Source organism: Anolis carolinensis, chromosome 5, assembly GCF_035594765.1.
Source record: "Anolis carolinensis isolate JA03-04 chromosome 5, rAnoCar3.1.pri, whole genome shotgun sequence".
Lineage (NCBI taxonomy): Eukaryota > Metazoa > Chordata > Lepidosauria > Squamata > Dactyloidae > Anolis > Anolis carolinensis.
The window spans coordinates 18297951-18324888 of NC_085845.1; the positions used below are offsets into that span (position 1 = coordinate 18297951).

At 39.6% G+C, this 26938-nt stretch overlaps 1 long non-coding RNA gene across 2 annotated transcripts in view; it reads right to left on the bottom strand.

The window, feature by feature from the left end:
* Nucleotides 1-10602, bottom strand: part of LOC134299338 (uncharacterized) — a 115864-nt gene extending 105262 nt beyond the window's left edge. For both annotated transcript variants that reach the window (XR_010006517.1, XR_010006518.1), the window contains exon 1: nucleotides 10255-10602. This is a non-coding gene — a long non-coding RNA (uncharacterized LOC134299338). The remainder of the gene's footprint in view (nucleotides 1-10254) is intronic.
* Between the last annotated feature and the right edge of the window lie 16336 nt (nucleotides 10603-26938).

Here is a 26938-nt window from a genome sequence, read left to right on the forward strand (position 1 = left end):
TTCTGTACTAAGGTAAAGGTAAAGGTTTCCCCTGATGTTAAGTCCAGTCATGTCTGACTCTGGGGGTTAATGCTCATCTCCATTTCTAAGCCGAAGAGCCGGCTTAGACACCTCCAAGGTCATGTGGCCGGCATGACTGCATGGAACGCCGATACCTTCCCGCCGGAGTGGTACCTATTGATCTACTCACATTGGCATGTTTTCGAACTGCTAGGTTGGCAGAAGCTGGAGCTCACAGCGGCAGCTCACGCCGCTCCCGGGGTTTGAACCTGGGACTTTTCGGTCTCCAGCTCAGTGCTTTAACGCACCTCGCCACCGAGGCTCTGTACTACAGCTACCATAATTTGCAAGCCATTGACTGTGTGGACTGAGGGATTTAAATAACAAATGTTTTTAAAGATACAGGAACCATCTCTAGATTTCACTCTGCCAATTTCTCAGTGTAGTTCCACCATAAAACGGAGCCCTGGTGGCAAAGTGCGTTAAAGCACTGAGCTGCTGAACTTGCAGACCGAAAAGTCCCAGGTTCAAATCCCGGGAGCGGCTTGAGCGCCCGCTGTTAGCTCCAGCTCCTGCCAACCTAGCAGTTCGAAAACATGCAAATGTGAGTAGATCAATAGGTACCGCTCTGGCAGGAAGGTAACGGCGCTCCATGCAGTCATACCAGCCACATGACCTTGGAGGTGTCTATGGACAACGTCGGCTCTTCGGCTTAGAAATGGAGATGAGCACCAACCCCCAGAGTCAGACATGACTGGACTTAACGTCAGGGGAAACCTTTACCTTTTTACCATAAAACAGTTGACTTTCTTGTCATTAGCCATGATGCCAAGCTATTGAGATTCTTTATGTATTCTGCCTCATTAAATATCTCACACAAGAAAAAGTGTCCTTTTCTCTGTTTTTAGGCATTTGTGTTAACTGTTCAGAAACCTGTTTCATTTTCCATTCCCACGATGACTAATTTATAATTTATGCTCTCCAAAACAAAAACAATAGATTTCAGTAGATCATTGAATTAGCCTAGCCATGACCCCGCTCTTTGTAAACTATGATATTCACCCTGGTTGGCGGTAAGGCATCCTGTCTCCTCTGGCCTGACTTTCTTGGAAACCCTGGGAGAGTCACATATGGTCACACACCTACACACATTGTGACCAATTACTATAACTAAAAACTGTCATAACCAAATGCCTTAAAAATGTGGCTACCTACCAGTTTATAGCTATTATAATAGGAAAAAGAATAAATAGAATCTCATTATGTTCCCAAAATAAATTACCATTATAATTATTTCTCATTAAATAAAACCAATTTGTTTAACTTGTGTGTTTAATTTGTCATAAATAAAGCAGGATTAGACTCAGAGGAAAGAAGTGTGAAAATTGGATGAAGGAACACCAACAATTTAAATGATGCAGATGACACCATGCTATTAGTAGAAAATAGCAAAGACCTGGAGCAATTATGGAAGAAAGACAAGGAGGAAAGTGCAAAAGCAAGTTTACAGTTAAACATTACAAAAACAAAACATTTACTGCAGAGGATTTATATAACTTTAAAGCAGATCATGAAGACATTGAAATAAAGATATTCCATATCTTGGCTAAATCATTAATCAGAGTGGAATCTGCAGTCAAGAAATCAGAAGAAAACTAGGACTTGGAAGGGCAGCTATAAGGAACTAGACAAGATCCTTAAATAAATATTAATAATAATAATAACAACAACAACAACAACAACTTTATTCTAATACCCCGCCCAATCTCCTCGAAGGGACTCGGGGCGGCTTACATGGGGCCATGCCCAGACACAACTGTATAAATGCAAATGCAAAACAATAAGCAAATCAATCAACAATAAAACATCAACATCAATAAAAACAGTCATAAAAGATCAACATACAAAATAAAATGTTAAAATCATGGGTTGAATTCATGGATCTGGGCCAAGGTGCAAAATATGTTGAAGTCATCAGGGAGGGGTAGTTACCCAGCTGACATAGTCATTAAAGTGCTAAGTATAATACTGAGAAGGCATACCTGGGGGTCTATTGCTAAGTAGGCAATAGACATTGAATATTAAAGATAGTATGGTTTATTTCATGCTGTCATATTTCCAATTACTATACATGGATAACAAAGGTGGACAGTAAGGAAAGCCCTACGAGTAGATCAACTCAATCAAGGAAGCCATGGCTCTGAATCTACAAGACCTAAGAAAGGCTGTGGATGTTAAGGTAGCTTGGAGGTCTCTCATTCTTAGGCTCCTCATATATTGTAGTCATCATGAGGCATTTCTAGGGTACAATTGGCTTAGTCAGTTAGGAGAAACCCATAGATCCAGCAATGCCAAAGAATAAAGGAGGCAACTGCTTATTAAACCCAGCAGGTTAATCTGCAAGGCCTGAGAAAGGCATAGCTGTTGCAAGTTACCTTGAAAAGCTAGCCAGGAGGATGAGTTAAAAAAGAGAGGAAAAACAAGTAAAAAGTGAAGAAAGGGCTTGTTTGGCTTTGCAAGAAAACTGGCCAAACTGGGAATCCTCAGGCTGAGCAACTCTTCCTAGGACAACTAGGCTAAAAGTTGCTGCATGAAGTTTGACAAACAGTGTGGCCAATGTAGAAGAGCTAGGCACCATCACTAAAATCTATGAATCTTTGAGCCGCTACTGAGGGCATCTGTACCTAAGAGATCGGAATCTTTAGCATCCCATGGAAAGGTTAATTGCCTTAAAGGGCTTACAAAACAAGGTTGTGATGTAACAGAACTTTTGACGAGCCCCTACTTGGACATGATCCACAATTGTAAGTCTCTGTGGATTAAAACACATATCAAGAAAGCATCTTGAACTCCTGAATCTGGTGTTTTTATGGATTCCCAAGAGCAAGGAATGCTTGATGTTCCTATACGAGATTATATGCAGACAATGAAAACTCACTGGGTGATTTTAAACAAGTCACACTGCCTTAACCTCAGAGGAAGGCATCCCTCATCTGAACAAATCTTGCCAGAAAAACTTCATGGGTGGGTTGCTATTAATCACAAATGACTTGAAGGCACACAGCTTTCACAACAGTCTGCTTTTAAAATTTGGAATCCTGTAAAAGCCATATGTACTGATAGTTAAAAGTGTGTGCAGCTACTGGATGACCCCAAATAGGAAAACAATTTTGATAAAACTGTATGGACTGCTGGACCACTGTTTGATTTTTCTTGTTTGTTTGTTTGATTTGAATCCCTGCAGAAATTCTAGCAAAGTTCCCCCATCGCTTCTTCCCATTTAATATTTTACTAGGCTGAATATTTTAATATTCAGCTAGACTGAAGAGGGTTTCTGTGAACTGGGCGAGGAGGGCCTACGTAATATTCTGGTGGCATGGGTTGTTCAGTTCCAAACCCTCAGGCCCACGTTCCTCCTCCTGACATGTTGTTGTTCCCTGTGGGTGTTTTGAGCCAGAAGTCTGTAGGTTTGTTTTTATACCAGCAGCTTGACTTGCTATATGCCGTTTTGCCTTGTGTACGTTCAGTGTTTAGGCAGGGCCCACGGCAGGCCAGACTTTATGAAAACACAAGTTTACAGACTTGTTTGAAAACCCAACTGTAGGCATTAATTTACTCAAAGAGAAGGCTCTCTTTAAAGTGACTCAAAGAGACACTATGAAAAAACACTCCCAAGGAACCTGTAATGAAGAGCTTTGGCAGAGAGCAAGGGGATGCTGCTGTGGACACGGACTCTGTGGCAAGGACCGGATCACATATCTCTCAGGGTTTGTCTTGGGTCAGAGCTTCAGACCACATCCTCCTTGTGGGGTTTCTCTTCCTATTTCCATTGTATGCATTGTCCTTCTTTCCCTTGGTTGCCAAATAAGAGAAGGTTCCATGATGAGCCAGGAGATTTGTTCTTTCCAATTCTTTTTTTTTTTAATCACTCAATTGAAGGCCATGATTGAAGATATTTTGCTACCCGACACAAAGAAGAAATTAGTGCTCCAGCATGCCAGGTGCAAGCAGGTAGCTGGCCTGGCAATTGAATGTTTAATTCAAAGCTTAGTGACAGGACATTATTTTCCATCAAACTTGAGAGCAGCAAGGTAGTACAGGCCAGGCTGCATGGCACACTTAGCACTGTCTTCCTAGAAAGGGAAATGACGCAAGAGGAGTCTAAGGGGGATGCCAATTCTGTCCCCTGGCATTTGCCTTTTGATGAGGTGGCCAAACTATATCAGAATGCGATCAGTGTGGCAGAACACCAAATGAGGAAGAACACCAAAACTCAGAGCTGCAGAAGCTTGTTTTTGCTGAAACCTAGTGGAAAAAGAGCTCCCAATGGTGCAGCGGATTAAACCGCTGACTTGGTGAGCTTGCTGACTGAAAGGTCAGCAGTTCAAATTCGGGGAGCAGGGAGAGCTCCTGCTGTTGGCCCCAGCTTCTGCATGCAAATGTGAGTAGATCAATAAGTACTGCTCTGGCAGGAAAATAACGGTGCTCCATGCAGTCATGCTGGCCACATGAACTTGGAGGCATCTAAGGACAACTTTATGTGTGCAAACATGTGTGCACAATCAACAGTCAAATATTAGGTTCTTCCTAATATTCTTCTTTCTTGTAATTTGAATCCATTGCAACCTTTGGTTCGTGTTCATGTTACAACTGAGGTCTCAGCTAAGAATGCATCAATGCCTACTGTCTCCTTGGAAGTAGCAAGATAGGAAGGGAAAGTCAGTTTCTCCAAAGTTTTTCCCACTTTTTTAAATAAAAAAAAACAAATTGAATGGGTGTGAACTTTTGAAAAGGCATGACCTTTTTTTAGAGGTCATAACCTTTTGGAAAAGCAGAATCTCCATCGACATTTGGAAGCAGGAGCCTTTTGGGAGGTCAGTTGGTATTCACACTATTTGGAATAATCAGAACTTTTTGTAAAGTATGATCTTCCTGAGAAGAGTTAAAAACTTGCTTGAGTCAATCTTCTCCTTAGTGGTAAATATTCACTAGTATTCATGCTAGGCAATTTAGGTTTCTCAGTTGTTAAACTGATATCCCTGTTTTTCTCTTTGAATTGTTAGGAACAAAGATATGCCAATACATAAAATATATAGCAGATCTTCAGAAGTGTTATTTCAGTTGCCCAAAAAAATCTATTCTCCCATAAAATATATTGCTTTCAAATCATGCTCTCAAGAAATCAAAAAATAAATAGTCTTCGTTAAAAGTTAACATAGTTGATTTACTTACAAAACTTCATGTATTCAGCATACAGGTACATTGCTTATTATTCAAAGTTTAAACAGGCTGTTCTTTAAGCATTCTGTTTCAGTCTCTGTTGCATACAGACTAACACTCTCTTCTGATGCATATTGCATTCAACTAACTTCTAATGCATATTTAACTCAACTACATACTGTACTGACTGACTACTATACTATAATCTACTGTACTGACTTCTTAAATAGAGTCTCAGTCTGAATAGTCCCAGATCTGATCACATGATCTGTAGTCCCTCCCACAACCACAAACAACATAGTTAAGGGGAAAACTGCATACCAATATATATATACAATATAGTAGGCAATCTCAATTATATACATAACAACTAGTATAGGAGGCTTGTAAAAGGTTGACATTTCTAACAGGAACTGCACTTGCTTGTGTGATAAATCTGAAAATGGATTCTTTCAGGAGAAAAGGCAAGAAAGAGCAACATGTGTTGGTATCTGAGAAATGATACGATTTGCTTTCTAATGCAACAGGACATAACACCAAGGATATATGACACCCCCCTCCGGTGGGATAACGTCCATAGATATGGCCATAAATTCATGAGTGTTTGTACAGGTTGAGCCAATTATTCACTAGCAGCTTAGTTCCTTTTATTTTGACCCATTCCAAAGTAAGAGGCTTTACTGGCTGAATATTACAGACATAGATCAAATGACTCTAGTTTAGGATGACCTTAGTTCTTCTTTTTTCCAAGATGATTGAGCAAATGTCTGCTCTAAATTTAGGGCAAGGAAAGCAACAGGTTTTCCATTGAAGTCATGGCCCCAGTGGTTCAAAGTCCTATTCTGGGTCTGAGAAAAAGATGCCCACAGAGAAAGGCCCATGTGCTTATTTTTGACATAATTTTGTGCTCATTTGACAATTTCCATTCTTTAAAAAAGGCTTCAAAATCCCAGCTTATTATGGGTTGTCTATTTTTAAGAGCTTAATTAGTTTTCAGTATATTAAAACAGAACCTTTTTTTTTTTGCTTCTAAATAAAAAAGAATAGCTAAACAGACCATTAATAAGTCTTTTTAAAAAACCATCTTTGGGGTCTGCAGTTGTGTCACATGAAAGGAAGCGTATGTTGGTGGACACATGAAATTATTGCTTTATCATGCCCTTACTACACTCATTTCTTTAAAACAAACAGTATCATGCCCTCTTGGTACACAGAAGTGAGACAACCTGTAAAGCTAACATGGAAGATTTCTCAGGAAGTGGTACCAGGAATTCTGTAGGTGTTGACTTCCTCTAAAATAGTTTAGCAAGTGAGTGCAGGTTCATTCTTTCCAGCTCAGAGTGACTGGCAAGAACAGCTTACCGTGTAGTCCTCAAAATAATCACACTCACTCAGTGTCACAGCCTGGAATTGTGTGTTGACCTGGGACTTTCTGCTGACAAAGCGACATGGTACAATACTGCTACATCAATGCATATATATATATACACACCTATGCTTGTCTCTCTGTCTCTCCCCCCCCCCCCCCAATTCACAGACACACTTGTGATGCTGAGGGAGAAGATCTACACTGGAAATGTGACCTTCCTCAGTTCATTGTGGTTATAAATCTCTGGGCAATTACAACACGCCTCCATGAGGAAGTGGCAAATGAAGAGCTGTGGGTTAGAATATACATCCCCTGCTCCTCTCCATGTTTACAACTTTTGAGTGCACAAACATCACTAATATTTAATGAACTGAAGTATCCGCCACATAAATCCACTGTGGGCTGCAGAAAGTTGAGGTCGGCACAACACTGGCACAGAATAGGACAATGGTTCCCAACCTTTGGTCTTCCAGAAGTTTTAGACTCCAAACTCCAGAATTCCTGACTGTTGGCCAAGCTATCTGGTGCATCTGGTACGTGCAGTCCAAAACATCTGGAGAGCCAAAGGTTGGGAACAATAGGAGATCACACAGATAGGAACTGCAAGGCTCTTTGAATCAAAATCAAGATTGCTTGGCCAGTGCAACATCTAAATGTGATAGGAGAGCAATGGACACATTTTAGTCCTTAATGCAGGCTTGGGAACCTCAAATTTTAGAGATAAATCCAGCCCTTCTAGTATTCTACAAACAATGAGACCCATGCCATCATAATTTGGTGATTTGACAGTTTTTTTCTTCAGGGTTTTTCATATTCTGAGTGTATATGAGATTTCAAGTCACTTCTCAACTCATGGTGACAAGATTTAAAAAAATCCTCTCCTAAGATTTCATTATTGGCAATAAAAAATTTTTAAGATAAAGTGTTCAGGTGTTGTCTTTAGATGCTTTGATGCAGTCCCCAAGGCCACTCTAAAATTAAAGTTTGCCCTCTTTGGGGAAATCTCCATGGTTTTTTTCTTCCATTCTCACAGCATTTTGGGGGGGGGGGGGGTGCCAACATACGGTATGCTTACACTTGAAAATTGCCTAGGTCCAGCACTGGCCAGTCTTTGAAAGGATTTACGTTTGTATTATCAACTGTTACCAAAAAAATCACAGCTAAATAGAACCTCAAAATTCAACACTCCTCTGGTTGTAGGCTTATGAATTGGACCCAAAAGATCACTCTCCCATTATCTTCCACTGGAGAGCCAAATGGGTGCATAGGTCCCACTAATCATAACCTTTTCCTCTGAGCTCTTGTTGCATCATTGCCTCCTGGTTGCCAATGTTAAGGTGAAGTTCATTTAATGGATAGGTCCAAGTCAATAAACATCTCTAATTTATCTTGACAGTTGCCTCCTCCTGTTCCCACACATATCATGTAAAAGTGAATTGATGCTATTTTGTGTCCCTGGGCAATCATTAACTCCTACCCACGCTCAATGGCAAAAGTGTTGATGGAAAAAACCAAAGACTCATTATGAGCAATGCAACATGAAACAATGAATAACCTAGCAGGAATCATAGCTATAATTAGTAAAAGCAACAAAATCATCTTTTGCTATTGCAGGAGGTGGAAGGGCTGACCCTCTAGATCAGGCATGGGCAAACGTCAGCCCTCCAGGTGTTTTGGAATTCAACTCCCACAATTCCTAACAGCTTACAGGTTGTTAGGAATTGTGGGAGTTGAAATCCAAAACACCTGGAGGGCCAAAGTTTGCCCATGCCTGATCTAGCAGTTGTTGGATTACAATTTCCATCACACTTTGTTACATACTCAATTGATAAATTTAACGTGAAGAATCAGTCATTCCCAAACTCTGTATTGTTACATTTAGGAACCAGAATTATTTTTGCTTGCAGTAGATGAACTGACCAATTATCAATCTGAATTAGATTAGACTGGCTGAAATAATTGCTGAATGGTAAATCTATACTTCTGTAAATCCAGTTGAGTCAATGGATCTACTATAGTTAGGACTAGCAACTGGAATTAGGACATGAAACTAGTAAGATGTAAGTTATTGACAAATTACTTGAAATATAGAGGGAAGAAAATGAAATAGAGGCTGAAAGGGGTTAAGGATAATCTCAGGTAGAAAAATACACATTTGTCCAGAAAGGACACACCTCTCCTTTGCCAAATGCTGGGAAAAAGACAAGATTTAACATTACTGGAATGAGTAAAACCACCATGAAATTGGATTCAAGGCCCAGACAGAAACAAGCCTCTCATGCTGTTATATGGTCACTGCTTATTTTTCTTGTTCCCACTATTATCAAATCCTTCCCCCGCCCACCGTTGTCCTTCCTTGGAACCACTTCATCCCTTCTTTGTCCTTGTGTTCCAGACATATGCTGATTCAATGTGCAAATTTTAGAACCAGAACAATTTACACATTATTTCCAAATGTTCCATTACATGTTCTGAGGTGGGATGTGGGGATATCTTACCACAAAGTGACAGGAAAAAGAGGCCCCTCCTCAGAGTATGTGATGCTAGTATTTTCAGCTCCACATCTGATTCCCCTTCTTCGTTCAGACTTATTTGCTTAGAGATCCAACCTATTAAGCTAAAAGATTTCAATGGAGTTTATGAAGAGACCCCTTTATCTGTCTTACATAATGACATTGTCCTTTTCCAAGGCTGAGAGAGTGTGAGTTGCCAAAGCTTATGCAGTGGGTTTCTGTAGCTGAACTAGGATTTGAATACTGGTCTCAGAGTCTAGTATCACTCAGATCACTCAACAACAGTCTGAAAAGCCCAAGATGCAGCTATTGCAGTTCAGAATTGTATTTTGGGAAGCAGCAGCATTTCAGTTATCTGCTAAGACATCTTGATTTCTTTTTCTTTTTTTTAAATAGTTTTTATTGTGATTATTTTGATAATTACAGCAAAAGTAATAAATAGTATAGTTGCCAGGGGAAAGACCATAAAGTTGTGCAGAAGAGGAAATTCCAGGTGGTGTACAGGAATCCTGTCCTGTACTCACAGGGCAACCATAACCACCAGATTAATTAGCAATTGATTTTTTTTAAATAAATTGTTGAGATCAATTTTATCCAACAAAATCATGTTTTTTTTCCTCCTCATTTTGGAGACTATTTTGATCCTGATATTTTATTTTAATAGACATCTGGGGAAAATTGAAAGTGACTATTTCATTAATTAGGCATGATGTACCGTGTCTGCTTTCTTCTCTCCCTCTGAGGCCTGGGCAGTGGCAGTTGGGATACACACAGGGTTTTTCCTCAGCTGCAGGGCATAGACATGATGGAGCTATGTATGCCTCTTTTCTTTCTCCTAGCCCAGTGCTGTAGCAATTGGGATGGGGGGGGGGGGGGCGTTGAATTATGCCTGTGTCTAGGCATAATTCAACTCTGCCTACCTCTTCTTCTTTCCTTTTGAGGCTATAACAGTGGTAGTTGGGAGGAGGGGAGGGGGCCTTTTATCTGTTTCTGGGTTTAGGCATATCATGCTGTCTGTGTTAATGAAATCAGCTATCTGTTTCTGGGTTTAGGCATATCATGCTGTCTGTGTTAATGAAATCAGCTATCTGCCACAAGTTTAGGTCCGTTGCCCATGACACCATACTACTTTGACAGCCAAGAAAAATGTACCTGGATTTGAAGGCAGTAACAGAGGATTCATCTGGCCAGTTGGATGTCAGAACATAATGTAATCACTCCAGTAACACACAATATAGTGCAAAGCATTTTATCCCCTTTGGCAGTCATTCAGAAGACCTGCTGCCTCCTCTGATTGGTTCAGGAATGGTCAAGTTAGGATCTGAGATGTCATTGGTTGGGGACTCCCTGTGACGTCAAAGGTGGATGGAGTCTCCCTTTTGGTGGGAAAAATTGAGAACTGCTATTTGTTCATTTGCAGCTGGGGGCATTTAGAAGATCCCCCCAGGAGAAAAGAACAAGACTTGAGAAATGGTCTGAAAAGTCCAGGATTGGATTAAGGAGTTTATAATAGGGACCAGAGCTTGTGTGAATACTTTATTATACCTTATTATATCTCTAAGAAGCCTTGCTTACCTGAGGGGATTCCCTCTCAACTAGATATTGGGCTGACTTCCTGGATGTTCAACCCTCCAACAATTTCCCAAGCATATTTTATATAGTTCATGTTTCTTTGGGTGCCCACTTCTTGTGTGTATATATGGGAGTCTTCTCTCCTGATTGTTCATTAATAAAGAAAGATATGTGTAAGGGTTCTCCAATGGCAGATTGGAAAAATAGTTATTTCAATACAGTTGTGCATAGCTTTCTTAACTGGGAAGAGGGGAAAAGAGGGAGATTAGTCTGAGGAATCAGATGATGGGACCCCTGGGTCTATATCTTAACTGCATTTTAAGGAAAGGCATTTTTCTGTTTGCTCTGTCTGGCCTGAGGGATCTCCTGCTAAACCAGTTTTAGGCTTGATACATTATTAGATTAAACATATTGAATTTGTGGCAGTCCTATCATAGGGTTTTCTTAACAATGTTTTCTCAAAGAAGAGTTGATTGTCTTCCGATAAGACTGAAAAAGTGCAGTTTTCTCAAGGACACACAATGATTTCAATGCCTGAGTGAAGATTTCAACCATGGACTTCTAAGAGTTTAATCCAACACTGAAACCACTATAACTGGCTCTAGCTGGCTTTTATATAGAGAATTAAAATATATCACTGATACATTTTAGCTAGGTCCACTGTTGTTTTTTCCCCAAGCTGTTTTCCATATTCTATAAATTCAGAGGAGTGCTCCCTCACCTCAGCTTCAATTTCATGTGCTGGAAATATTTAGGTTTTTTTCCAAACAATTGTGATGGGAACAGTGACTTGCCTGTTAGAGTTGCTAGCTCCCTGGGCCCATATCTAATTTCCAAGGGCTGTTTCCATGCAGAAGACAACAGTGCAATTCTCCAAATCTAGGGGACTCAATTTCAAGCAAGACAAAAAGGCTCAGTGAAAGTCTCCAGTTCAACTAGGAAAGGAGCTGCTTGCTATATCTTTTGCAAGATTAAATTGATTTCTTGCTGCAACTTGCAACAAATATCCAGATGTTCCTCCTCCTTCCCTCACAGTATTTGTGGTTCTAAAGCTCACCCTCCACACATATCTACTAGCTAGAATCAAATAAGTTAGACTTAATGTTCCTTATTCCATCTTCCCAAGTAAGTGAAAAGGATTAATCACCTCATTTCACCTTGATCTAAGGTCAACAAAGATTTGTCTTAATTTCCAAATAAAAATGTAAGTTGTCTAAGCATATATGTATGTTTGTAAACATACACCTGTGTCCATGTTTGAATTGTGAGCTTTGAAAAACTGTGGTTGATGATTCATTCTTAATACAATCGATCCTCCACATTTGCAAGTGTAACTTTAGCAGATTTGAATAAAATGTTCTCTAGGAATCTCTGTGACCTCCAGGATGACTATGATCATCTTCCAGTGAAGGCTGACCATACAGTCATGCTGGAGGATCTAGAGATTGCCAGAAAGGTGCTCTCCCAGGTTTAAAAAATGTTGTTTTGCAGGGGTTCTGTTCCCCTAACTCCAGTGAATGTAGAGGACCCACTTTACTTAAAAACATCACCAGGACTGTTGCAAAATCTCAGGTTTTGGCCCCGAAGTCTCTGAACCTGAGACGATCCTGAATTGGCAACAGTAATTGCAGTACCAATACATAGAAAATGTACTGTTGCAGTTCAGTTGAATCACACCATTTGATAAAAATGCACCTGGTTTAATGGATGAACAATGAAATCTTCTTTGAGGTTATTTAAGCTTGACAAATGGCTAGTTTATTCATTGCGGTGGTGTGTGGATTTCAGAGCATTAATAAATCAGCCATCAACAGAGGGGAGGAAAGGGGATGAACTATTTTAATCAACCCCACCTGATGGGAATTGGGCTCACATCATGCTTTTGTGCAATACCAGCTGACACTGAGTCATTGCAGACTAGTATCTTTTATTGAGCCTATCACAGACAGAAAAACCACCAGCTGAGCAGAAGGTTTTGCCAGGAAAGCAAATTTGAATGAAAGCCTGTGATATGAGCCAGAACAGAAGAAAAGAGAGTAATCAAGAGGATGAGACCTTAATCTTATGCTCTGCCAAGTGGTTTCCCCTTTGGAGAAGAAAAGAAAAAAAATCAGAAGTGTTAGGGGAAAAGGATTGGAAAAGTATTCTTTCCAAAAAACTTTTACTGGGAGGGGTTTCTGGGAGCAGTAACTTTTCCAAGCTATGAAGAAAATACCTTTTGTTTAGGAGTGCAAACGTATATAAAACCAAACTGACATGAATGCAAACTTTCTAGTCAGGGTGTAGATTTATAAGGATGGATTAAGAGCAAAAGCACATAAACAGGTGGCCCAGTCTGGGTCCCACTCTCCACACACTAACTATTGGTTTGTAAAGCAATAGTATGTACTTATATGCATAGATAGAGATGATGTTGCTGCTGCTGCTGTGTGCCTCCAAGTCATTTCTGACCTATAGTGACCCAAAGACAAACCTAGCATGGGGTTTCCTTGGTAGGATTTGTCCAGCTAGCCAAAGCTAGCTATAGATAGATGATAGATAGATAGATAGATAGATAGATAGATAGATAGATAGATAGATAGATAGATAGATAGATAGATAGATAGATAGGGATATGTCGGAGTTACACTTGTGGAGGATGTAAGATATGTTAGACAATGTTCTTTTTCACACAACTTTTAAAGTATCATGAGCTCTGATCTCTTTTCCATCTGGCCATGTTACAAGTTAACTTTTTTCCCTTTGCATAATGGTTCCATCTTATTTCTTTAATAATTATAGATACACATATCTTCCAACATTTCACAGATGAAATCTGGGACATATGTGGCAAGCAACATTATAGTGTGGTCAAGATAGCCAAAATTATAAGTGAAAAAAACATATGAAGTAGGAGAAGCTGCAGCAGTTTGCTTTTGTCTGAAACTATTGGACTTTGAAATCAATTTGCAACAACTGAAATAGGGATGGAAGGAGAGGAGAGAGAAACTGGGACATTTTTAAAGTTGAGGGGAAAATAATAGGACAAGAGAGGATTAATTGGACTGTCCCTGCCAAACCAGAACAATTGGACGGTATGGATACATTGAACTGTGCATTTAATGCAAGCTTGAGCATTTAATGCCACATACAGTTTGTGAGACAAAAGGTCTTCTCTGATTGAAGGCATTAAGCAGTGTGCTGAAGACCTCAACTTAGATTTGCCACACTCCCTTTCAAAATTGTGTAACTGGAGATATTTCTGCCAGCTAGTATAAAAAAAATAAAGCGGTTGTGTATGTTGCAACTATGTTCTAACTATTAACACCTGCAAACCACAATGTTTTCTAAGCAAAACATCTCACATGATGGACATTTTTACTGATGTAACTTAGTGATTTTTGTCCCCAAATAGTTTTTATTTTTCTTATTGGTCTTGTGGGATATGAAAAACTACCTATCAGTGTTATGTCTGTTTTCCCCACAAACTCCTATGCCCCACTTCAATAAAAAAAAATGTGATTTATTGGCTTGATTACCGTCAGAGGGTTTTGTACCCATTAACCTGTTACATTAAATTCCCCTCCTGCTGCAGACAGGCTAATGTTGATTTATCTGTCTACTCAATCCAAAAGGCGTTTGCAGAAACACTGACAGCATCACATGTAGAGAGCAAGGGCAGTTTTTTTCTTTCTATGTTTGAAGTGGTTCCTGGCCAGACGGTAGTCAACAACAAGGGAGCAAGAGCACAGATGGTGCATTGCAGTGGTCTCCTCAAACATAGGGTTCTAAACGAATGTTCACGCATGCTTATGCTGTTGGTCTCCCACAAGGGTTTAATTGACCCTGGGCTCATAAGGGATAAAGTCCCGTGGCTTTTGATTTACCAGGAGTGTAGTGTCATCTGTCCCCTGCCCCTGTTACCTATGAGTTTCACGTCAATTTATACAATATTTGGAGAAGAATTGGATATCCCCAACAACAATGTATTGGTTTGAGTTACAACAATGTATTGGCAGAGACAGCCCAATTCTGTTCTAATCAGAAGTACTTTGGGCCAGAGTTGGCAAGACCAATTAGCTTTACAAAACACATGATCCTAGGGTGTATATACACTGTAGAATGTAGTTTGACACCACTTTAACCAGATGTGGCTCAACACTATGGAATCATAAGAGTTGTCATTTTACAAGGTTCTTAGTCTACTCTGTCAAAGAGTGCTGTTGCCTGACCAACAAATCCAAGGATCCCATAGTATTGAGCCATGGAAGCTAAAATAGGGTCAAACTGCATTAATTTGGTAGATACGCCATGTAGAAATAAAGCTATGATTGAAGGATAATATAATACACACACACCTTTCATGGCAGTTCTCTTACCCTGACATCCCTTCCTCTTGGCTGGAGAAAAGGGATTAGGCCTTGAGATCAGACAAATCTAAGCATTGCCACATCAGAATGTATGGGATTTCATTTTACATAATGTTTACACTATTGACTGGCAGGGGATCAATCAAATCTGTGACTATGTAACAGGAGGAAATTGGGAAGAACAAGGGAGCAGGGGTGGGGAAGATAAACCATACATTTTGGGAGAAAAGTTGTTCTGATAGGACAGGTCATACTCAAACTTTGAGAATTATCTATTCAGATTTGAATAACTGGTGCTTGCCAGTCAGACCTTAGCCCAATAGTAAGGTATAATATAGGAGTAAATCTCCATATGTGCAATCATGCATTAATTGTGCCATAAAACCCTTGTGTTGGATGACAATGGTATGTGATTGATTACACAACCAAATGTGCATATGCATGTCCATATGCCCACCTGTACATACATGCACTTTTGAGCTGAATACCAATGTTCTGCACCAGACAAAAAAGTCCCCTTGCTTCCATGGAACATTATTTGTCTGTAAAGATTCTACCTGATGCCCCCTACTTTTCTTATGCCTATTCTATTCAGGATTCAATATTGAGTTGCCATGTTTGTAAATACATGTGTTTAGTCTTATACTGAATGCCAGTGGGGAAGCTTGCCATGGGCCACAGGGAAAAGCTTTTGTGACCATATCTGCCCTGTGGGCGCATGTTGTGCAGGCCTGCCTTAGTTCAATGCTGAAAAATATGGCAACAGTAAAAGTTTTAGGAACATCACCTAGCAGTCATTTTCGACATTTACATGAATCTGTTGTGCAGCGCACTCTGCAGAAGATGCTTCAGTTGTACTTCATAAAAAGGAAAATATGCCTGTTTTGCAAGCCTTGCAAATGCTGATTTGTTATCAATAAATGTTTGGTTTTTATACTTATCTTGTATACCTATATATCCAGTGCCATGTACAAATTTATCAGACCAAAAGGGGTCCCAAGTGGAAAAGTTTAAGAAGCCTTGGTCTAGCAAACAGTCGTTTTCAAATATGAAACATACAGGAGCTTTGAACAGTAAATATCCTCAAGAGGAACGTTTACTCAAGTATAAAATTGATAAACACAGATCTACTTATTAGGGGTTTGTGAGAATTTAATTTCACTTTATTTTGGATTAGAGGTTACCAAAATTCATACATGTATTCATGTATGGGCTAGGAGATTACAAAAGAGAAGACCACACACTACATCTCTCACCCACATTTCATCAATTTCTCCTTTATTTTCATTACTTGTGATGTTCACAGGGTGTCTGGCTCCAAACAGCAAGGCTTTGAAATACCCATGCCAAAACCACTTACAAATTAAACTAGTTACAAGCTGCACTTCTCCAGCTGGAGTCTGGAAAAACACAATTTCTCTTATGCTGTTTTTTTATTTTATTTCCATGCCTCCCAATATGAAACCATGCAAGAAACCATATAACCCATGATTGCTCTGATGCTTTTAGAGGGTCATAATAAAAAGATTGTATCAAGAAAAAAAATGTCTCCAGGATTTCTGGAAGAAGGACATTATTACTGTGATCTATGGAGATGTCTTCTCAAATATAATTTGTTTACACCAAAGTTTTCAATTTTTTTATTCCACTTGTTGAAGGTAAAGAAATTTGGATACATTAGGACTACATCATTATTTTTCCTCTTTATGTAATTTGTGAATGTTTCTAAAGAGCAATACATAAGTCAGTGCTAGTCTGGAAACCAAGCCCAGTTAGCACCAAAATTGGGAGCTGCATACATTCAGCTTGGAGAAAAAGATGAAAGGGTGATATGATGACCATATTTCGGGGGGTGTCATGTGGAAGATAGAACAAACTTTTTCTACTTTTTGAGAAATGAGAACATGAATCCATACATTCAAATTACACAAAAAGAGGTTCTATCTAAACATTGGCAAAAATGCCTTTACTGTAAGAGCTGTTCAACAGCAGAATTGTCATGAGGATTTATTTCGTGGTATGAGAAGACAGACAGGAATTCTCAAGGGAAATAATTTTATCTGAAAACATCTTTTGGTTACACCAAAAAACAAACAAATGGCAAACTCCAGGTAACACACAAACAAAGCTTTTATACCTTATATAAACTTTTATGTTGTCTTCAATTTGGTTGACTTAAAAACCCATGTAGGTAGTGTGAAATCTTGGCTTTGCCTTTTCCTCTCCTTTGCTTTAGTTCCCTCTGTTTAGGGTTTCCCAATAGTGTAGATACCTTCATTTGTATTAGTTTTTGGATGGAGCATAAAAATCCCCCTAGAGGCCAGCCTTAGTGGGTCTGTTCCATTTGCCTGTTCAGAGCTTTCTTGCTAGACTCCTTTTTCTTTCTGCAACAGAGCAACAGTGATTAGAGGCCTGGTCATTGTTTGGTAATCTTAGGCCCAGCAATCCAAAACAGGAACAGGAACAAAACACCTCCTTGTTCATCATTGGTATGGTCCAGGAAGTTTCATGCGGCCCGAAGAAGCAAATGGGGCTGTGGGGACAGACTACGGAGATTGCGGAAGCAGTCCCAGTAATCTGTCCCCACAAGGCCCATTTCCCATTAGAAAAGGGCCTTTCAGAAAGGCCCAGATTTAATGGGGTATCTAAATAATTTGGGACAAAACAGAGTTTATCTGCTTTGTCTCGAATTAATTCGGTTTTACCAGAGGCGTCATTTGGATGCCTCAGGTAAAACTGAGACAGGTTTTCGGGTTAAAAGCCTGTCTGGATGGGTCCTCTGAGGATGACAGACTATTCTTCATTACAAGTCTTTGAACAGAGGCTGGATGGGCATTTTACGGGAATGTTTTAATGGTGTGACCATTAAACGCTAGAAGGTTTGCCAGATCAGTGTTTCCCAAACTTTGGTCTACCATATCTTTTGAACTTCAGCACCCAGGATTCCTGACTATTGGCCAAGCTGGCTATGATTTCTGGAAGCTGAAATCCAAAACATCTGAAGGACCAAAGTTTGGGAACCACTGCATAGTCTTCCAGCTGCTTCTTACCATAATGCCCATCAATCTAATATTGCAATAATCCACTACAGCTTGTTTCCCATGGTGCATGAAAAACCTTGTTCCAGACCAGGAACCCTGTTCTTTTCATGATATTCTGAAGTGTGGACGTGGGTTACATGAAGCACTGGCAGCAGATTGTCTGTTTCACTTTCTTGCAATTATAAAGTCAACTTCAATTCAGCCAAAATGCCTTTGTTTTCTTCCTTTCTTTTAGCAAGCTCTAAGGGGCCCAAACCCAGAAACAAAGAATGCTGGCAAGCTTTGTAGTATCCTACTGCTGGTGGATTTCCCCTTTCCTCCTAATCTCAGTCATCTGCTTCCATTGTTCATTGAACTTCGTCTTTGTTCTTTTTATTTTAGAGACCAGAATGAGACAGATGACTTACTAATGAAAATCCGTGTGGCTCCATTCCTGTTGTTAGGATGATAGTTCTGTATATAAGCCAATGATCTCGGGCATTTATGGAATTTTTTTACTAAGATACTGGAAGTTTATTTAAGGAAGGGTTAATCACGCCAAAATTCTTTAAACCTCTGCCTAATAAATAAGTTAGTTTGCTCCAATCCAATCCGGGCTATGTGTAGGAAGAAGAGTCACTTCCATTCTACTTCTTCAAAAGTTTTGAACAATAGTGGATCTATGAAAAGAATAATTATCTATATCTAGGACTGCTGAGCAACTAATAGGGCCAAGGGGAAGATTAGATTATTTCCACCCAGAAAAGATGTGTACTTTCCACAATCAAATCAGGTAACAATGCATTACCTCACCAAACAAACATTTATGGAACCTCTGGAAAAAGTAAGAAGTAGATAGTCTAAAGTTTTATCTCAGACATTTTCAAGTTCAACTAATAATTCAAACAATGATGGAAAAGGCCACTGCCTATAGTCTTATGAAGTCTTGAGTTAGACAGCACTGGGCTGGAAGGATAAACAGTATAACACAGTTTTACTTGAGCTTCCTTACTGAATCTGCCAGTTATTTCTGTTACATTCCTAGGAGAAATTGCTTGATTGTCCCTGTTTTATTTTGTCATCACAATCTCAGATCTGCTTCCATTTTTAGTGTCACAAAGGTTGGTGATGACAGTTAAGTGTTAAGATGTTAAGTGTGATGACTCATGGGCCATGTAGTCCCGTTCCTAGTACTGTTGTGACAGATGAAAAGGAAAACTTGGGTTTCCCACCGTTTCTGCCGGATTTGGAGCCCTTGCAGCTGCAAGATGTTTGCCCACAAGAAGTCAGCCAAACAAACCTTGAGCAGAAATCTCCCCCATTTTCTCGCCGCCTTTATTATAATCAAGATAGAAGCTCTCGGGAGGCGACTCGCAGGAGTGCCCGAATCGCTGCCAGACAATTAGATGATTAAGTCTGTTCCCTTGGGAAAGTTTAAGGAGTCCTGCATCTGGACACAGAATAGGTTTCGTTTCTTGTTCCCCAGAGAAAGTGTTCTTTGGCGGGAAAACAAGATCCTATATAGGTGTTTGCCCACAAAGAAATCCTTGCGGAGTCAATTCGTCAGCTTCGGGAGTAGATTGTGTGTGGACTACGCTACTCCAGTTTCCAGGACCTTGCTCTCGTCCCAGCCCTGCCTTGCTCCCCGGACCTCGCCACGGATTCTCGCCACGGACCCTCGTTCCTCGTTTTGTTGCCTTGAATCAAGCCTTGTTTGCCAAGAATCTAATTTGCTCTCCAGCCTTGCATCAAGTTCCATGGACTAAAGGACCTTGTCATTTCCCCTCACTTTGCTTGGCAAAGTGTGTGTTTCGGTTATTGGATTACAACTTTGGACGTTAATATCTCATATTGGACATTGTTTCCCTGGACTATATTTGACCTTTCCTGAAAGGTCTACTTCTGAACTATATTCTACACTTATTTTTATTGACTTTATATATTTCATTAATAAAGATATTAGATAGATTCTGGTCTCTGCGCATGGTTATTGGTGCTCCGCAGTCTGGGTCCTGACATTAAGTGGTCACTTAGAAATTCTTCCCATAAGATAAGTGCCAAACAGGATCCAAATTGGCACAAATGTTTGTATATGCTATTTTATATAAGTGCACGTTTAGAAATAATTACTATAATTTAAACAGAAACACCATGTTTCCACACTGCAAGGACTAACTCTTGATAGACAACTTTGAACTCCCTGTTCATTCTCCTTATGGTTGTTTAAACCTGATTTAGGACTTATCTACACTGGCCAGAAAACCCGAAATTGGGACCAAAGGACAGCCCAAGTAGGAATAACCATCCAGCAGGACCGAACCAAGTCCAGCCTGACTGTCATCTGAACTACATTCCCATTGCACTGTTTGAGAGCAGACTGTGTAAACAGCTCCTCAGAATCTAGAATTGCTCCAGACCAGCCTTAGATTTTGTGGCTCATGTCAATGGGTGGTTAGACTAGACAGCCCTTGAAATATAGGATGCCTTCAATGAAGGGACTGTTGTGTGTTACAGTGAAATGATTGGTTTATGTAATCAGCAGAAAACTTATTGGTTTCCTTTATTCAGGAAATTGTTCCATGTAGCAGCAAATCCAAATCATTAAAGGAGGCAAAACAAGTAAAACAAGTTGGGCACCAAAACTCCAGGTTTGGATTCTTAGCTATGCAAGTACAGTATGTTAAAGAGAGTAAACCACTGTCTATGTACTTGGAAGAAACATACCTCAGAGTTCATCAACCGAGTCACTGTTTCATGGAGTTACACAACTGCAAGATGAATGTGCCTATGCTTTATTTGATCTCTAGAATTTCAATTAATAGATACTGTTGTTTCGAAAAGGTAAGAGAAAATGTTATTGACAATACAGTCATTTGTAAAACAAGTATGATATAACAGGCATCACTGAAACCTGGTGGGATTAGTCTCATGATTGGAATGTAGTAATAGAGGGGTATAACCTATTTCAGAGAAATACACCAAACAGGAAAGGAGGAGTAGCAGCATTATATATCAAACATCTTTGAGAAGAGTCATGGCTTAAATCCCAAGTTAAAAAAAGGAGGAAAGAAGCAACAAGGATGTCATTGTAGGGGCCTACTATAGACCCCCAAAGCCAGACTGAGGACTTGGATGATGCCTTCCTGGAACAGATGATGAAATATTCAGAAAAGAGAGATGTAGTAATAATGGGAAATTTCAACTATTCTGATATTTGGTGAAAGACAAACTCTGCCAGCAATATAAGGACCAAGAAATTCCTGACTTGCTTTGTAGATAAATTCATTGCCCAGAAGGTGAAAGAGAAAACAAGAGTATCAGCTCTTTTAGATCTAATTGTAACTAGCAATGATAACCTGGTAAATGGTTTGTAAGTGGTGGGATCTTTAGGTAGGTGTGATCAGGAAGCCAACCATAGCCGGTCATACATTTTTTTAATTCAAAGCAGTGGTGCAGAACCTTTGGCCCTCCAGATGTTTTGAACTTCGGCTCCCAGAATTCCTGACTATTGGACAATCAGTTCGGCCTTCTTGGAGTTGGAGTCCCAAACATTTAAAGACCACAAGTTTGCACCATTGCAAAGTTTAAAGAAAGCAGATTTCTGTAAAAGTTGGAAAATGGATGTGATCCCATGGACAGGAATAATAAATGAGAAGGAAGCTCATGAGGGATGGGAGTTTCTTTAAAGGCAGATGAAATGAGGAGGAAAATTGGAGGCATCTAAAGAAACCACAGTGATTGTCTAAAGAACTTTCAGCTGAGATGAGATTCAAAAGGGGAATGTAGAAGAAATAGAAAAGCACGCTGAAGAATAGGAGAAGTTCCAGCAGTCTGGAGGAAGGCAAATGTTATCCATATCTTCCAAAAAAAAGAGGGGAAAGAGGAGCAAATTACCACCCAGTCACTGGCACTGATAACACAACGGATTCTAGAGAAGATCATTAAACAAATAGTCTGTAAGCACTTAGAAAGGAACGCCATGATCATAAAAGATCAATATGAGTTTCTCAAAAACAAATAATGCCCGACTAATCTTATCTCTCATTTTTTGATGGCATTAAAGTTTGGCATAGGAAGAGAATGCTGTGGATGTAGCAAACCTTGATTTCAGTAAGGTCTTTGATAATGTCCTTCCTGATATCCATGCGAACAAGCTAGTAAAATGTGGGCTTGACAACGCTACTGTTAGGTGGATTTGTAACTGATCGACAGGCCAAAGCCAAAGGGTAGTCAACAAGGGCTCGTTTTTATCCTGGTGAGAATTGACTGGTCTTGGGCCTAGTGCTTTTTAGCACCTTTATCAATGACTTGGGGACTCATCACGTTGATGAGGTCCTCTGTATCAATTTGCCAGCCTCTGTGGCAAATTGGGGGACAGTGGGGCAATCCTGGCATCCGGCACCCCACCTTGCTGGTAGCTGATGCTTCCTTATCACACGTGGGGAAGTGTAGCCATGCAGCTTTCCCTCGCAGGAACATGGGAGGCTCCTGTGTTGATGCCGCAGCATCCTAGGATGCTCCTGCCCCAGTTGAACCATGCAACCCTGCTGAAAGTGAGGCTGCATTGTATGATGAGCAGCATGGGGCTCCATGGCTCAACTGGAGCAAAAGCATCCTAGGATGCCTAAATGTCCATGTGTGAAGAGGTTGCAAGATTATGGAATAAAGGCCAAGTTGATGTAATTGGCAGATTACACCAAATTGTGAGGAGTAATTCATACCCCAGAAGACAGGGTGAAAATTCAACATGACTGTAACAGATTGAAAAGCTAAGCCAAAACTAACAAAATGAATTTCAGTGGGGAGAAATTAAGGTAATACACTTAGGCAGAAAAAAATGAAAGACAGAGATATAGAATGTATGACAACTGACTTGAAAATGATTATCCAGCAGCAGTGCCAGTATGCCTGCCTTATGCAATAAAGTCCATAGTATATCTGATGAGCTATCTAGTTATCATCTGTCACTTTATGCGTACCCTTCCATATATAGGAATAGAAGGTATACTCTATCTGTCTATCTATCTGGCTGGCTGTCTGTCTTCTCTTTAGTTATATCTCTCGTTTTCCACAAAACCCAAATCAAGATGGCTTACAAGATGAAACCCTGGGGTTAGCCCAGTGGCTTGTGTCTGCTTGAACATCATATCCAGAAAAATCACATGGTAGAAGCCTATTAAACATCAAAATAGGTTATGATTTTACAAATTAAGCACCAAAACATCATGTTATACAACAAATTTGACAGAAAAAGTAGTTCATTACACATTAATGCTATGTAGTAATTACTGTATTTACGAATTTAGCACCAAAATATCACAATGCATTGAAAACATTGACTACAAAAATGTGTTGGATAATCCAGAACGTTGGATAAGTGAGTGTTGGATAAGTGGGACTCTACTGTATATATAAAACAAGGAATGGTGTCTGGATAATCTAAAAGAGATACTTTCCTCACTCTATTTGAGAGCTTAATAATTATGAATTAATATTCCACACTGGTTGCACTAGACACAGAGTAATTCCAAATGTTGTTTTGGTAACTGGCAGCTCATAAAATTAAATACATGTGTACACTTTTTTAAACAAAATGTGAAGGGGATTTCCATTTAGAAATAAGGTCTTGAATGAAGGCTCAGTCTTAACATGAAAACAGATCAAAGGTTCCGCATGTTGAGCTAAGAGGCAGGAGGGAAATAACTAGTGTACGAGTGAGTTGAGTGCTTAAGGTTTTTCAGGGGCTTCTTCTGAATACAGAAGAAATGGGAGCATATATCTAACAGTATCTTCTGCATTTGGGCTTGTAACATGATAATAAATGTTTGAAAAATTCATCCATCGCTTTATTTATATCCCACCTTTCTTCCAGGCTGGGACTCAAAGTGTCTCCAACAAAGACAAACTACAAGAAAACGCATAGTTAAAATATACAAAACCAAAATTAAAATAATATTAACAAAAGAATTAAAACCAAGTGAAATCTTACTTTACATGAGATTAAAAGACAGTATAAAATCATAACAATATTTTGGTTAAAATCAGTTTCTAAAAGGTTGCTGGAAAGGAAGGTTTTAGCCTGTCGCTAAAAGGAAAACATAGAAGGAGCCTTCTTAATCTAGAACTAATATTACAAAAGGCCAGAAAATGTTCCACTTTCTCAATAAGCAAGGCTAAGAAACATGTGGTTTCCCATTGTCAGGTACAAGAGCAAGTCAAGCAAAGATTTACATCGCTAGACTGGTTGAGGGAAACTAAATTTACATTGGTCAAACCCATGCCAAAGAACAGCCTTCCAACATACAGTTTGCTTGGTTTCACTATTTGTAGGGTTAGTCTAGATAGCCTCTTCCTCCTTAAAGAGTCCCTTTAAGACTCTTCTCAGGGATGGAGCCTTAGCCAAGGCCCTTCTAGCTCCTTGTGTAGTCAGGCAGTGTAGTATTGGAAGGTGAAGAGTAAGGAAGGTGGAAGAACCACAAAATAAAACATCACATCGAAACCATGCAAGTCATAGAAGTCACGTCGAAACCACACGAGTCAAGTCACACAAGTCATATAAGTTACATCAAAGCTATATAAAAGTAAAGACACAAGTAAAGCCATGTAGGAGATATTACAGACTCAGATCCAATTGAAGCTATATTAAAGTAACAGCTAGTCAGAACTGTGGTTGTGCTCCAAGGACTTTAACTCCCCGCACAAAGACTGGCAGTAAAACTCTGGAGGAGAAGGAAGTTTGAGATTTGTTATTTAATAAATTGTTGTTTTTACTTCATATGTGTAGCATTCGGTCTGTTCCCTGCATCACAGACACCTTCCAAATAAATAACTAGTGTGGGGGCAGAACAGAAATTGTTCTTTTTATATATATAAGACTAAAAATACTTTTTTTAAAAATTCACCAAAAAAAAACACCATACCCTTTTATGAGTAGCATGGTACAATGATAATGGGGGTCCAGGAGTTGCTGGCCCATGAAACAGTGCTGGCACTTTTACCTTTCTGCAGAATGATCTTTCATTCAGACTGGTTCTACACTGCAAAATAATCCAATTTGAACTGCATCATCTGTTCATTGTAGAGCCATATAATGCAGTTCAGTGTAGTTCAAATTGCATTTTATGGTTCTAATGCAGTTCAAACTCCATTATTTAGCAGTTTAGAACCATCCATATCCATAGATCATATCAAAATACACACAAACACATCCAAATGTGCACTCAACCTGTACTTGAGATTGACCTATACACGAGTATACAGTACATAATATCAAAAATCCAAAACTGGAGAATATCCATTCCATATTTTAAAACATGCCACTTATGCACCAGTTTTGGCCTGATATCAAAACTCATTGTTTACCTGCATCCATTCAATAAGCAATTTAACATAAGCAGACTTGATAGCAACTTGTAAGAATAGTCACTTTTGAAGACAATTACTCATGATAGAAGGAAGGCAATGTTTGAAGCATGCTCTAGATAAAGAGCTTCAGTGTGCCATCGGGTTAAGATCATGATGGCAGTGAAGGATTATGTTGCCAGACTCCATCTTAAAGGTGTTTAAGATTATAGTGGTTTACTAATGGGGCATGTAGAAGAGCAAGCTGCAGACACAGGTGGGCAGTATTTCACAATGATACACAGAACTGTACTTGTTCTTTATTTTTATGTGGCTAGTCAGGGTCTGGAGACTATCCAGGCGACCACCCAAGGCCTCTAACCCATCCTGAGGGTTCATATTACCCTGCTGTCTGCTTCCTGGATCTCTTTCCACCTAGTTAATGGATTACAACATTACCTGGTCTAGAGCGGTTTAATAAACCACAGAGGTGTTTACAGACAGCTCTTACTAGCTGGGCCCAGAGGGCCTGTTTCCAAGAGGAATTAAGCGCTTGCAGTTTTCAAACACCCTGATAGGACTTGGCTGCTTCTTGGCAAACAAAAAATGAAGAAAAACATAACAAAAAACTCAGACCAAAACATAGGCAAAACCCCAGATGAAATCATTCTAGTTGCAGGACAGACATTGACTTGGATGAAACCTATTAGTGTGTTGCAGAGGCGGGCAGCTGCTGTGAGTCAGGTGGCAACTCTTCTTTGGTGAGGATCCACAACCAGAATCCTATTTGGGTGTTTTGTGCTCATAAGAGGATATATGGAAAATCTTTAAGTTAGAACCCTTCTAGTTGCCGTTCTAACATTCCCTTTATAACTTTACCTGGACTTTTTCTTCAAATGCCTAAATTATATTTCTCTAGGCTCAACTGAAGTTTTAAATGAATGCAATGCTAGAAATGTCAGAAATAAAGGAAATTTGCATTTTGGGGGTGGTGGTAATTATTTGGAGGGTGATAGCTACATCCATTCAAGTGTTTTTGTTCCCCCGTCAGTTATTTTGTCTCACTTATCATTTTCTCTTTAAGTGATCAACTGACCAAATAGATGACAAGCCCTCCTATGATCTTCCATATGTTTTCAAACTTGCGTCCTGCATATTTTAACAATCCACACAAGTCATCTCCCTCTTTTGCCCTTCCCTTCCAACACAAAGCCTAAATATGGCTCATTGCATTGAAATCTGGGAAAGGTGTTTTTAATTATTGGTGTGCTCAGCTCCCAGATAAGCTTTTATAGTCTTACTGACATTCCTTTATCATCCCACAAAATTCCTCAGACTTGGTCTCCACATGCAAAGAAATGAGGTGATAGGTAGAAATATGGACTCTATGACTTCAAGCTACAAGTAGAAGAAGCTCTTTTAAAATTATTTGCCTTGTAAATCATTTTCCGCAAGGAAAAAAGACAGCTTAAGAAAACCTTATTTCTAAATCTAAAAAAGGGTTGAATCATAGAATCATAGAATAGTAGAGTTGGAAGAGACCTCATGGGCCAT